Source organism: Raphanus sativus, chromosome 4 (genome assembly GCF_000801105.2).
Source record: "Raphanus sativus cultivar WK10039 chromosome 4, ASM80110v3, whole genome shotgun sequence".
NCBI lineage: Eukaryota > Viridiplantae > Streptophyta > Magnoliopsida > Brassicales > Brassicaceae > Raphanus > Raphanus sativus.
In genome coordinates this window covers 16,444,210-16,459,312 of record NC_079514.1, presented here as the reverse complement: position 1 = coordinate 16,459,312, position 15,103 = coordinate 16,444,210, and the positions used below count along the sequence as shown (strand labels likewise).

The following is a 15,103-nucleotide window of genomic DNA, read 5'->3' as shown; positions in this document are numbered from 1 at the left end:
ACATATTTGATACTCAAACCACATCGATTCAATTATTTAATAAGAAGCTTAGATCAAATCAAAACATCAAAAGTGAAGAAGTAAATAAGCTAAGAGCTTCGAGTTCCAGCACTCATATACGTAAATACCACTACATTCTCTCAAACCAGTTCTCTTGATGGTCTTTTAAGTACTTCAGGAACTCATCATCATAGAGAATTAATTATATTCGTATATGCAACACCTAAGACGACGTGGGTAAGCCATCGATTTAAGTACTTCAGGAACTCATCATCATTGAGAATTTTACACAGAATCTCTTCAATTCTTGAACACAAGTCTTATACTACCAACATAACTCTTGCCAATTCTTAATATCTTGTCTGGGTAAGCCATCGATTTACTAACTTTAGAAAAATGGAAAAAGTGGTCTGCACTTGAATTCACCAGAAGAACATTCCTGACAAATATAAAAGGCCAGAAACCGGTCTGAGAAGAAAGGAGCAGAATGAGGCTGTTGAAAGAGAAACTCCGAGTCTGTTACAGCAACCGCAGAGTGAAGATTGTTATGCAATTGTCATCAAGCTGCTTTGCAGTGGATGATGGTATAATAACTAAGAGTAATACCTTCACAGTTCGTTTGCTGTACTTCTCAGAGTCCTCCTTGTTGCATCAGCTCTCTAGGAGCAACTGAATCAGAAGTCCCTAAGTGAAACATTTAGAGAAAAGAATGTCACTTTCACTTTTTCAGTCCACCAAACTGTTAACTTCAGAGACAAAACAATCAAACCAGAAACGAGGGATTCGCTGCCGCGGCCTTGCTTCTTCATTTCTTCTTGTTCCGTCTCAGCTCCTCTGCCTAGGACGCTCCTTCCTCACTAAAGAATACCGGTTTCTCCACAGGAGGACGCCTGATCTGTAAAAAAAATCGAGCTTTTTAAGACCTCGTAGTTGTTTCAGAATTGATTCCCACAAATGAACCCAGAACAAAACAGAGATGAGCACTTACTTCAGCCTAAGCGAAGAGTCCCACAGTGAAGTTTTTGGCTTCTGAATTGCATGATTTTGATCTCCGACACTGAAGCTGCTTCCTGCCAATCCAAGACGAAATTATAAAGGAAACTCGATCTCTTCCTCTAGGAAAGTATTCTAATATAACCCATTTGAAAAAAATTCATTCTCACTACCCCACTCTTTGCCACTCTTTTCCTCCCCTTTCATTTTATATTATTTATTTTTATTTATTTCAAATACCTTGGAACCCACATAACGTTTTTTTTTTATATTTTCCGGGTGGATCCCATTACCAACCAATATTTGTTTCCAAATTTTTTAATTTTTTTTAAAAAGAATCTTTTGTTTTTTTTTATAAGTTATTAATGATTAATACAGCTAAAATTATGGAAACAAAAAAAAATTCTCTTTATCTTAAAATATTTTTTATAAATAATAAATTAAGAGAATAAAATTTAACATCAATAATTATTTACAAATTAAATTTAATAAAATACTTATATAAATTATTTTTTTAACTAAATTTTTATGTGTGTTTTTAAAATATTTTTATAAATTATTTCAATAAAATTTAAAAATAAACTTAATAAAAGTATGTATTTCAGTAATATGTTAAAAAAAATAATATTCAAAAAAAATTTACAAAATATTTAAATAATTTTATAATATAAAATATTTCAAAATATAATTTATTAAAATATGCTTTTCAAAAGAGATATAATCAAAAATTAATTTTAAAATAGTTTTTTATAAATAACTAATAAACTAAAATGTTTATTTCAATATTTTTTTAATAAATATTAATCTAAAAAATAAATTTACTAAGATATTTATATAAATTTTGGTTATTAAAAATATTTCAAAGTAAAAATTAAATAAAATATGCATTTCAGTAATATTTTAATCAACAATGAATTAAAAAATTAATATAAAAGCCTTGAAATTTAAAATAAGATTTTTCGTATACTTATAATGGAATTACCAATATATATAACTTGTAAATAATATTCTATTCGTAGCATATCAAAATGTAATTTTGACACTTTTTTTTGTTATGTAAATAGCACTTAAGAATTCCAGTCAGTTATATCTTAAAAGCTTAAAAACTTTTGATTGAATAGATGTAATTATTAAGAACATGAATGCATTTAAATCATTTTTAATCTTTGTAAAAGATATCAAAATTATATTCTTCTCGACAGAAGGATATATATTATTTATATAATTTTGAAAATTTAATATTATATTACAAATGTATAGTGTGTACTACTAGAACTACTAGAACTACATTGGACTACCTTAGATTACCATGTACTACTATGTATTATGCATATTTATAAGAACTTTATATTTCGGTTTATTATATATTTTTAGCAGATAGAACTTATATATTTCGAGATTATATGTCCATATATGTGTTTAGATATCAAATTAGCCATGAAATCTTTAATATTTCTTAAGTTATTAGAAAAACTATCACTTCCACAAGAACATTTTTTATAGTTTCATGCCTAATGTCTTGATGGTGATATCATAATAAGGTGAATCACTAAAATAACATATTTTCACAATTTTGTTTCTACTAAAATGTTATATACAATCTAAACTGTCTAAATGCATTTGTTTTACTAGAAATATTTTTATTTTTCTAACATTTACACCAAAAAAAATATTTTTATTTTTCACGTGGTATTACTAATATTTGTTGAAATTTGCAAAAGTATTACTATGAACAAGATAGTATTACTACTACCTTGGGTACTACTAAGTGTAAATATAATAATAGTGTTTTTTGAATATATGACATGTGACATTTTAAATAAGTTTTTATTTATATTTTAATAACATGTAACACCTACCAAATTTTTAAAATAAGTTAATTATATTTTTTTAAAAATTGATATAAACATAATTCTGATATTATTAAATAAAATAAGTTAATTACATATTTTTAAAATTTTGAACATAAATAAAAACACTATTATTATATTTACACTTAGTAGTACCCAAGGTAGTAGTAATACTATCTTGTTCATAGTAATACTTTTGCAAATGTCACATGTCATATATTCAAAAAAACACTATTGTTAAATCGTCTTGGTCAGGGGCTGCTTCACGTTTACTCGCCGGAAAGTTAAGCCTCTTCACTGTGGAGAGAGAGAGAGAGAGAGAGAGAGAGAGAGAGAGAGAGAGAGAGAGAGAGAGAGAGAGAGAGAGAGAGAGAGAGAGAGAGAGAGAGAGAGAGAGAGAGAGAGAGAGAGAGAGAGAGAGAGAGAGAGAGAGAGAGAGATGGATCAGATATAAATATCTAAATAATTTAAAACTAGGTGATTTTCCCGTACTCATGCACGGATATAAATATTTATAAAGTAAATACATTATAATATTTTATTTACATTATGATAGTTGATTAATATCTTTTAAATTTATTTAATTATTCTGTTATTTATATTGTAATCAATATGCATGATTTGTTTTAAATAACTTTGTGTCATTTTAATTAGATTATAATTTTGGATATATAATATCTCGACTGTTTGATTATTATTTGGATATATTAGATAACATTTAATTTTTACGATTCAACTAAGATATTTTGTTATACCGATTAAAATTTTGATTAATTTTGTTATTTTCTTATAGTTTGATTCTTGCCTTAAATTTGTGTGTATATATATATATATTTTAGTAGGATTATGTATAATTTAATATATGTTGTTTTGAAAATTAAACACTAAAAGTAAACTAAAGTGTTGATCGGTTCAAAATTACATCTTAATTGTAATAGTTGGTTAATATATTTGTAGTATTATTTGAGAATTTCATATTTATTTTGTAAAATATTGAGAATAAATGAGAATATATTATTTTTATTTAATGTTTGACTTTGTGTACAATAATTTGGATTGGTCTAGTTATTCATTTGTGGGTATATTGTGTTACATATTTCCGTTAAATTCAAGTATAACTATTTCTAATCTTATTCAACGAAATCATATTCATTGTATTCATTGCATTAGTTTGGTTTTCATCTTAAATGTGTATATATATTTATGAATTGGCTATTTGTAAATAGCCTATGACTATGTTAATTTTATAGTACTTGGTAATTTGGAATATGATAATTATCACAAATAAATTATAAAAATAAAATGACGATAGGTACGAAATTGCATAAAAATATAATTGATACATTCGATAAAGGAATATTAATTCTTTATTTTAATATCAAGATTATTTTTCTAAAATTTCCTATTTATGAAATCAAATTATATATAATATTATTTTCGGTTTAAGTTTATAAATATTTTCTTTATCATACATGTTATTTGAAAATATAAAAGGGAACATAAAAAGATTAAATTAAATTTTATTCATTAAATTTATCTTAGTTTATGCTATTTAAATTATTTTGTTAATAATATGAGAAATATATTGATTTAAATAAAATGCTTAATACTTTTAAAAATATATATTATATTGTTAAGATTATTTTTAAAAAGGGAAGATTATTTTTTTTACTTTAAATCAAGATTATTTTGTGAAATTTCCTTATTATGAATTACACTATATATAAAAGATATTTGCGTTTTTAAATTTATAATTTTTCATAACATTTTATGAAAAATATTATGAAACGTTTGAGAAGTTATTTCATAACATTCTATAATATTATTTGAGAAGTCAGTTTCATATGTGTCGCGCTCACGTTACTTCTTATGATGGTTGATTACACGAATACCCTTAATGAATTAATTTTAATTATACCTAATTTTCATTACTAAAATTGTTTAATTTCCTTTTTATTAATAAAGTTTTAATTATCTTTTATTATAGTTTATCTTATTATATAAAGCTTGGTTCTTCAAAGTTACTAATTAACATGATCGCGACACATGTCAATTATAAATTTAAGATTATGACATGTGTTAATCTATCTCACAATTAAAAATATATATATACAAATATATTAAAAAACGAATTTAAAAAGTAACTATAAATACTATTAAGTAAATTTCCATTTTTAAAATCCTAAATAAAAGATAATTTCAAAAGATTAGATGATAGTAATTTTCCTTCTAATATTGTTACATGTGTTAAAATATATAATGACTAAAAATATATACTTAGATAATAAAAAAAGAATTTTGAAAAAAAATTTTCCGTAGCAAATATATTTGAAAAATTATTTAATAGTGATTTTGTTTAGAAACGTTCCTTTTTAATAGTAAGATTAAAACATGTGTTAATCTATCTCATAATTAAAAATATATATACTAACATAATAAAAAAAATTAAAAAGTAATTAAAAATATTATTAATAGTAATTTTCCATTTTTAAAATCCTAAATAAAAGATAATTGCAAAAGGTTATCTCATAGTAATTTTCCTTATAATATTATTACATGTGTTAAAGTATATAGTGATTGAAAATATATATGCTTAGACCATAAATACGAAATCTGAAAAAGAAATTAAAATAATTTAATAGCAAAAATATTATTTTAAAAATATTTAATAGTCCTTATAATATTATTACATGTGTTAAAGTATATAGTGATTGAAAATATATATGCTTAGACCATAAATACGAATTTTGAAAAAAAGAAATTAAAATAGTTTAATAGCAAAAATATTATTTTAAAAATATTTAATAGTAATTCTTTTAGAAATTCTATTTTTTTCAAAAACTTAAACAAAAAATTGAAAAACATCATTTAATAATATATTTACTTTTAAAATGTCAATCAGTATATAATTATAAAGCCTATTTTAAAAAAAGTAATTATAGATATTATTAATAGTAATTTTTCCATTTATAAAATCCTAAAAGATAATTGCAAAAGATTATCTGATAGTAATTTTCCTTCTAATATTGTTACATGTGTTAAAATATATAATGATTGAAAATATATATGCTTAGATGATAAAAACGAATTTTAAACAAAACAATTATTTTAAAATTATTTAATAGCAAAATTGTTATTTTAAAAGTTATTTATTAGTAAAAATATTATTTTGAAGTTTCTATTTTTCAAAATCCTAAAAAAAGATTTGAAAAAATAATTTATTTAATAACATTTTTCCTTTTCAAAAATCTCAATGAATATATAATTTTAAAGACTATATTGAACTTGGTTTTTCAAAGTTATTAATTAACATGATTGTGACACATGATAATTATATATTTCAAATTGTAATATCTATTAAACTATCTCATAATCAAAAATATATATACAACGATAATAATAAATTATTTTGGTTAAAAATAATTAGAAATAATATTTAATAGTAATTTTCCATTTTTAAAACCTTAAACATAATATAATTGTAAAAGATCATTTGTTAGTAATATGTCATGATTAAATATTAACATACTAAGAAAATAAAAAAAAACGAATTTTAAAATAATATTTAAAAATTATTTAATAGTAAAACTAATATTTAAAATTATTTAATATTAATTTTCTAGACAATGTTTTTTAAAAAGTATTTTTAATATTAATTTCCTTTTCTATTATCCTAAAGAAAATATATTGTAAAATATTATTTGATAGTAATTTTCCTCTTAAAAGTTTGGCATGTGATAAAATATCTCATGATTAACAAAATATATAATAAAAAAATTAAAAAAATTAATAAAATTTTAATATTATTTCTCTCAACTTTTTATTTTTAGAATTATAAAAAAAAGATTTGTCAAATAATTTATTTAATACTAATTTTCCTTTTCTAAATTTCTAAAGAAAATATAATTGTAAAAAAAAATTGATAGTAAGTATCTTTTTCTGAAATCTTAAACATAAGAAAATTGTACAATAGTGTTTAATAGTAGTTTTCCTTTCTTCTAATCCTAATCAAAAAATTTGTAAAATAAATATTTCTAATATTATTTTTTTATAAATAATCAACTTTCCTATTTAAACAATTATTTTTTTAAAATAAATCATAAACCAAAAGGAACTACAACTATTCACATCTGTATATATGATTAAACTCTCTCATATTTTGACAGAAAACATATTAAGAGATAAAAGAAAAATATTAGTTGATTTCTGCATATTATTGCCACAATTATACTTGAGCGTTTGTATATATAGATGTTATGAATTTAATGTATATAATAAATATCTATGAATAAATATTTATTATAATGAATCCAATGTTAAATCTATTTTTCATTATCTAATATCTCTTAAAAATCTCTATAATATTATCTGAGAAGTCAGTTTCCTATGTGTCACGCTCACGTTAACTCTCATAATGGTTGATTACACGGATACTCTTAATGAATTAAAATTATGATTGTTAAATATTTTTATTGATTTTTATTTAGTTTCTTTTTTTAAATGTCTTAGTTAATTTTTAAATGGAATATTACTATTTTGTGAACTTTCCTTTTTAATGAAATAAAATTATATATGCATATATTTTCGTTTCAAATTTCGTTTTAAACTTTATAAATATTTCCTTTTTATTATATATCTTATTTAGAAAATTTCAAAACAGAAACCAAATAAAAAATTAATAAAAATATTTAACTGATATTATATAGGCATATATTTTCGTTTGTAAATTTTCTTTTAAACTTTATAAATGTTTCCTTTTTATTATATATTTTATTTGGAAAAGGAAACTAAATAAAAAATCAATAAAAATATTTAACAATCATAATTTTAATTCACTAAGGGTATCCGTGTAATCAACCATCATGAGAGTTAACGTGAGCGCGACACATAGGAAACTGACTTCTCAAATAATATTATAGAGATTTTTTTGTATGATTTTATGATCAAGTTTTAATGGTTTTCCATTTTTATTCATTTGATTTGACATTCAATATCACACAATTTAAATTGGTTATCAAGGGAACGAAATGGGTGGTTATTTATACTTGACAATTGAACAAAAATTGATACCATTTGTTCATAATTTTGACAATTTAATTATTCTTCATTTGTATGTAGTTTAGTTATTCTGATATTTTAGTCAAAAATTAATGTTCTTATATACATAATTTCCTTATAACCAGAAAATATCATTTGACTACATGATCCAAACAAAAAACAATTTTCTAACAAAAAAAAAGTTATTGTTAAGAAGAACTAATTATATTTTCATAACTTTTGTTTAAGTAGAACTCACTTAACACCCTTATCTTTAATTGGATGCTAGCCTGGTAAGCATCTCCAAAAACCTAATTTATTTCTAATGAGAGACTCCACTAGCTTATTTCTTCATCATTGTTTTTATTTTAATCTTTTACCGTGGAGAATCTTCCACTCTGGCTAAGTATGATATCTATAGCAAACTGCAAAGGTATTTCAATCATTGTTATGAGAAAATCATTCTCCTTTTTTACGGGAGATATCTGTTGATTGTCGCCGTTGAATTTCATTCCGCAAAATATCGGTGCATCCTCTGCATCATAAAAATTATTTCTATTTCGAAATTCCGCACTTTGCAGTGATTCAAACCTGAACTTAACGATTTAAAGCTCTTGGAGTAAAGTTTAAGGCAATCTTCCAACAGCTTCTTACTAAGATTACTCTTATATTTCTTCTCTTTTATAATATTCTCCACAATTCTTCTCACGTTCGTTAAGTTAGATATGGCATTATTCACTCCCACCATGGTCAGTTCTTCGAGATTTCTCACTTTCTGGCTCTCTGGATTCTCTCTGAGAGATGCAATGCAATCCTTTTCGAAATGTGGCTCGTTTTCTTCACCTAGAAACTTTGCAGCTTTCTTGCAAGATTTTTGAATCAGAGAATCTGCCACTTTGTTGGCTGTGCAACTATTGAAGAGAAACGCAAAAAATATGAGGTACATCTTCACTGTGTTTTTTTGAAACATCTTCTTTGCTGTGTCGTATATTGTAACTTTTGATCCCATATAAAAGCAAGCAAAAATATGTTCACATGAGAGTAATTACATGCTATTTTTAGATAGCTCATGTCTCGCGTTGCCACTCCACTTGATTCGTGACCTTTTTTCTTGGGTCAAATTAGTTTTATAAGGATACATTAGATTAATGACCACATCGTAATTATCAATAGTCTTATACCCTAATATATGATGTAGCTGAAATTACCAAAGAGAAAACTCTTTCAAATAAGAGATCAGTTGTAGTACTTAAAGATCGAATCCACAGTGAGTGTGAGCACACAATAGACTATGAATTATAATTCTGATTGCCTCCAGTGAAACCATAAGCCTAGCATTTTCCCATCTTATTTACAATAGAATTTAGGGTTAAGCTAAGCAATAATATTTAAAAGCAGGGAATAAAATCAATAAATATCGATTGTAAATAAGATGTGAAAACGCTTGGCTTATGGTTTCATGGAGGCAATCAGAATTATAATTCATATATTTTAAGGGTGTAGTAAGAACTGTACTAGAACTTTGATTCAAGAGTAAGATATTTAGATCTCGCTGCGGGTCTAATCAGATGTCTAAATCCTATAATTTCAACTCTCCTATGCGAATTAGGAAGAGTTTCAATCCATACTAAAGAGTGTCGATTGATACTTCTCTTAGACAAACATTATCGTACAGATTGATTTGTTCACTTGGTTAATTAAAAAAACTGTCGTATATATATATATATGCGCCTAACAACCTAGATCAACAAGATTAGTTTCAGGAGTCTAATTCACTCTCACGGTTGTCGATTTTCATATGTTCAAGTTTCCATGTAGCTAACTTAGAATACAAGCAGTAAGTTCAATCATGTGAAGGATCCAAATAAAACCACCCTCACATTTCTATATTTTAAAATTCAGCCAAACCCTAAAACGACCCTAAATCTAACAAATTTAACTATTCAGACATATTAAAGCAAGACAGAGATAATTAAAATGAATGAATTGCATTTAAATATAGAGTAAGAAATACCGGAGTTCCAATCAAATTTCTGAAGGAGTCTTAAGCTTTTAGTAAAATATCTTAAGGTTTTTTAAAGCATGTTAGTCTGAACAATGGCTTAAAAACTATATATATTAGGTGTACAGTCGGCTAGGGGAAATATTGTAATTTGTTGAAACCGCTGGGCCAAACTTTATTCTAGAAATAGAGTCGGCCTGTACTCGCATCGGTGTCGATCGATACTCCTTCCAAAACTCGGCTCTGTTTTCTATTTTCTTGAACAACTACGAGTTTCCTCATCACTATGCTCCAAATGGCTTTATGATCTCCACAATTATCCAAAACATTCCTAGACCTGAAAAGACTATAAAATAGATTTGAAACACAATATATAGACTCTAAATATGACTTATATTATGGCTAAGAGCATCTTCAAAAGACACTCTATAACTTCATATTTGAAGTTTTTTATTCTCCAAAAGGAAACTTCAAAACTTCAAATTTGAAGTTTTTAGTAGTAAAACTTCAAATATAGAGTATCACTACTCAAAACTTCAAATTTGAATTTTTACTTTTTATTTGCATTTTGGTCATTACAATTACATACTATATTTTATGATTCTTCCAGTTTTTGTTGTTTATCATTTTAATCTTTAAAAAAAATTATATTTCATATTTGTTTTCATAAATTTAAGTTTTACACATAAAACTAAATAAAAACCTTAAAATAAAAAGTTTTAAGGTTTAAAAACATCTTTAGACTTCAAATATGAAGTTTAAAACATCTTTAAACTTCAAATATGAAGTTTTGCAAGTTTCAAAATAGAGTGTTTTTTTCTTGTTGTTTAATATTTAGTTATATATTTATATTTATAATTTATGTATTTACTGTAAGATTTTATTAATTAATATCAATGTGATATTTTTATATATGTGCTAGTTATTTATAATTTTTTATGAATTTATATTAATTTTAGCAAATATAAGGACCATAGTGTAAAATATAAATAATTTTGAAGTTAGATTTGAAGTTTTCCTTTTGGAGAAGAATACTTTGAAATTTCAAATTTAGAGTTTTGAAAACTCTAAAATAGAGAGTCCTTTTGGAGATGCTCTAAAAACCAGTAAAATCTATACTTTATCAGTATTATATAGTGTACATCTCTACATATTATGTGATATACATCATTGCCTAATATGTTATCAGAGCTGCAATCCTAAAGATCTTAAAAAAATATTTATGTGGCAGACACCCTCTTTTGTCGCCTCACTACTTCATCTTTTTCTTCTTCCTCCATTATCGTCCATGTAAATCTTCTCCACACACACCATTGTTGTCTCTGAGTTGTCTTCTCTTCTCAACTTGAACATGATGATGTCACGAAGCTTACTACAACCAACTATCTCATGTAGAATAGCCAAGATCATGTCTTGCTCGATGGATATTATTTAGTGAGCTACTTAGACGGCTCACACGCTGCAACCATCACAGCCAATGGAGTCGTCACTACAAACCTTGCATTTATGTTATTGAAGCTTCAAGACAAGTTAATATATAGCTCTCTCTTGAGTGATATCTCGGTTGCTTTTCAACTATACTCTCCACCACGACAACCACATTTTCTCAAATATGGAGGACACTTGCTTACACTTACACAAAACCTAGCCGTGGTCATTTGAAACAATTCAAACAACAACTTGATAATTGGACAATTGAATCTAAAAAAGTTGTAAAGTATGTTCAAGGATTCACAACCCATCTTGATTGCATAGCTTTACTCGGAAACCATTAATCATGAAGATCAAATCAACCAAATCAATGGAGGGCTCCTCGAAGAGTACATATCAATGGCTGACCGGATCGAGTCCCATTACATGCCTCCATGAAATGCCTAAATTTATCCTTGTAATTATATTTCTCATGTAAACCACACAAAAATAACACATAATCTTATCTTCTTCCCAAAAACTTTATTTCTCTTACTCTTACTGTCACTTTTGATTTTGTTCTTTGTTTGATCTTCAACAAATTGTCCTTATTTTCAAAAAAAAATCTACATTGTATCATAGCAAGTTAGCTTTTGAAGATCTATCTATTCCACAAAATCAAATACCTTATACAGTGTTTCCATTCTGTTTCCCAATAGATACTCAGAAGCAACTTACTCTTTCAGAGGAGACAACTATTTTCTATGGAAAAGAACCTCTCAGATCGCCTTGAAGAGCCACGACATATAGGAGCATGTATGATGAAGGCACTCAAAATATTTATAATGAGAAAGGAAAGAAGTCTTGAAAGAGATTAAAATGCTGCGGAAAATGTTAAAGGGACTTCCACCAGCATATCTTAAAGGTAATGTTGAAAGAAAGCAAGCACACATCTCATCCCTTTCTTTTGGTGTTCATCAAATAGAAGGAGGAAGAAGAAGAGGTCTGATGTACCATGGATTTTATCCACTTTTAGTCATAGTATATAATTGTTTGAGGATATATTAACTATGATTTGGATTCTTTTTAGAGTATTTTCAGATTCAGGTACGTTTTGGAGAAATATGGTGATTTGAGGTGTAGAGTTGCACAGATGCGTCAAAAGTTCAGCTATGTATCTAGACCTTTACACGGTGAAATTGAGCCCATATCTTGACACAAGATAGATGTTTGAGTTAGCTTTCCAATGCCACCGGTTTGAGGTCAATCAGCATCTTATAGCAGAAGTTATGCCCATTTTACTAAAGCGTGATCAGTCTGCCTTGCGAGAGGAAGCTGTCGAGGAGATGAAGAACGTCAATTGACGACATAGCCTTGGTGTCGATCGACGGTGATGCCAGAACGCGTGCCGAGTATATTTCAAGACCGACTTAAGTCCAGAAGCAACCACAAATTACCAGAAACCCATGGACGACCTAAAATCCTATTTATGTATTTTCTAAGCCATTGTTGATGGCTACACATTCTTTTATTCATAGTTTTAGGTTAGGAGAGAAGAGATGAACTTCTTGAGAGTCCTTTTGGTTTCTTATTTTGTTTTATCTATTTTATATTTATTCATCTATGATTTCTAGGAAAAACTTTATTTTTGAATAGATCCATCTGCCATATCTAGGTTTTCTAGGGTTTTGTTGTTCTTCTAAGATATAGAATTGCTAGGGTGATAATTGAATTATTCACTGAATTTCTCTTACTGCTTGTGTTCTAGATTAGCTAAATATAACCCTGATTATAGGATAGCATGCGACATAATGGTTTACTTCCTGAATTAATTCTGCTGAGCTTGGATTGCTAGAGAAACATGACAGCTGATCTGGTGAAACTAGTGAACCAATCGATCAGATCGGTAAAGCTTGCCTAAGGCAGCATCGATCGACGCTAACTCAATAGCATTGATCGACGTTCGATCCATGTCAACAAGCGACATCTGAGACTGGACTTAGTCAATAGATTAGACTTAGGCGAAAGCCAGTCGTCTTTTACATTAGATATCGAGTTCTAGGATCAAACCCTAAGCATCTACAGACTGAGTTCTTATAACCCGAATGAAAACCTAAGTCTAGCCAACCATCCTTCCATCAAAGCATCAATCTCTTTAAGAAAAACTACATTGTTCGACTTGTTTTGCTTTATTTATTGCTTTAGTAACTTATTAGCCTAGCTTAATCGCGATTGATTGAGTTTACTTTGTGCCCACGCTCCCTATGGATTCAATCCCTAAGTACTACAATTGAACCTCTTATTTGAGAGAGTAAAGCACTCTTTAGGATAATTTGAGTGATATCAAATTTGGTGTCGTTTCCGGGGAACATGGATCGCCATTAGACTCAATTTGTTTGATTTGGTCTAGGCTTTTCTATATTAGTCTATTTACGTAAAAAAATTATTATGTTTCAGGTACATACATTTTAGGAGCAGGAACAACAATAAAGAGAGGATTTTTAGGTTATTCAAAGGATCCTTCTTGTTTATGTATGATCCGTAAGTCTACAAGAGAAGTATCGATCGACACCATCCAAGCAGCAACGATTGACTGAGTGAACTAAGCATCAAATGAAACTGTTCATCCAGTGTCTGAGTGGTACTGTTCATCCCGGTACTGTTCATCCCAGTCATCAATCATATGTTCTTTGAATGTCCACTGGCGCTTCAGGTCTGGGCGCTCTCTGGGATTCCGTCGAACCCAAATATTTATCCCACAACTTCATTACTTACAAATATGGACCATTTATTTTGGAGAGCTTCTCCAGCGCTGGAAGATCATCAATATGCATGGATTCTATGGTACATTTGGAAGGCACAAAATAATAAAGTCTTCAATAATTTGGACATTGATCCTCGAGATACTTTAAAATTGGTAGAAACGGATTCTATACTTTGGGCTGAAGCACATATTTCAATCACACAGTGAGCTAATCAGAATGGAGAACGAGGAACAGCAACAATAATGGATTCGGTACCGTCTATCCCATGCAGGTGGTGCTTTACGGATGGATCATGGAAAACTTAGGAACCCTACTCAGGATAAGGGTGGTATAGTACTTTAGAAGGTTTTGATGGTTTAATGGAAGCGAGGAATACAAGAGCGAGCCGGTCACCACTCCATTCGGAGATTGATGCTTTCATTTGGACAATGGAATATATGCGGAATTTAAGGCATTTTTCAATTATTTTTGCAACAGATTATTTTCAATTGGTAAAGATGGTTTCGGAATCTGAAGATTGGCCAGCCTTTGCAAGTTATCTGGAAGACATAAAGATTTTGAATCAAAGTTTCATCAGTTCTGATCTCATTCATATACCAATGACGCAGAACTTAAAGGCGGACAGTCTCGCACGTAGTGCAAAGAAGCAACCGTTGTTCGTTGTCCATATGGATGCAGAGCTACCGAGATGGTTCACAAATTCTGTATGAGTCTATTTTTTAAGTTGCTGAGAAAAAAAAAATACACATCCATAAGCCAGAATACACTTCTCGATGGCAAGTTCAAAAAGTGACTGATCTCTGTGATCATATCCAACCGTACCAAGATGCTTAGCTGGTAAGTTGTTTTATACACCGAACTCCCATCCCCTCCCCCTCCTCCTCCATTCATAAGCAGAATAGGAATATGGCTGGATGGAAATATCTGATCTAGGCTATACGCACCACTTCAAGTAAGGAATCCTTTCTCAAGCTAATGGACGGCTATACATCTACCTTTAGGCCATGAGCCTTCCAGACCATTGGACTCCGGTCAAGGCCACACAG

At 27.9% G+C, this 15,103-nt stretch overlaps 1 long non-coding RNA gene across 1 annotated transcript; it reads right to left on the bottom strand.

Moving 5' to 3' along the window:
- Positions 1–28: 28 nt before the first annotated feature.
- Positions 29–1,164, bottom strand: LOC130510863 (uncharacterized). The gene is made up of 4 exons (XR_008944657.1): positions 989–1,164; positions 770–895; positions 607–684; positions 29–516 (listed from the first exon to the last, which is right to left on the bottom strand). It is a non-coding gene; the product is annotated as an uncharacterized LOC130510863 (long non-coding RNA).
- Between the last annotated feature and the right edge of the window lie 13,939 nt (positions 1,165–15,103).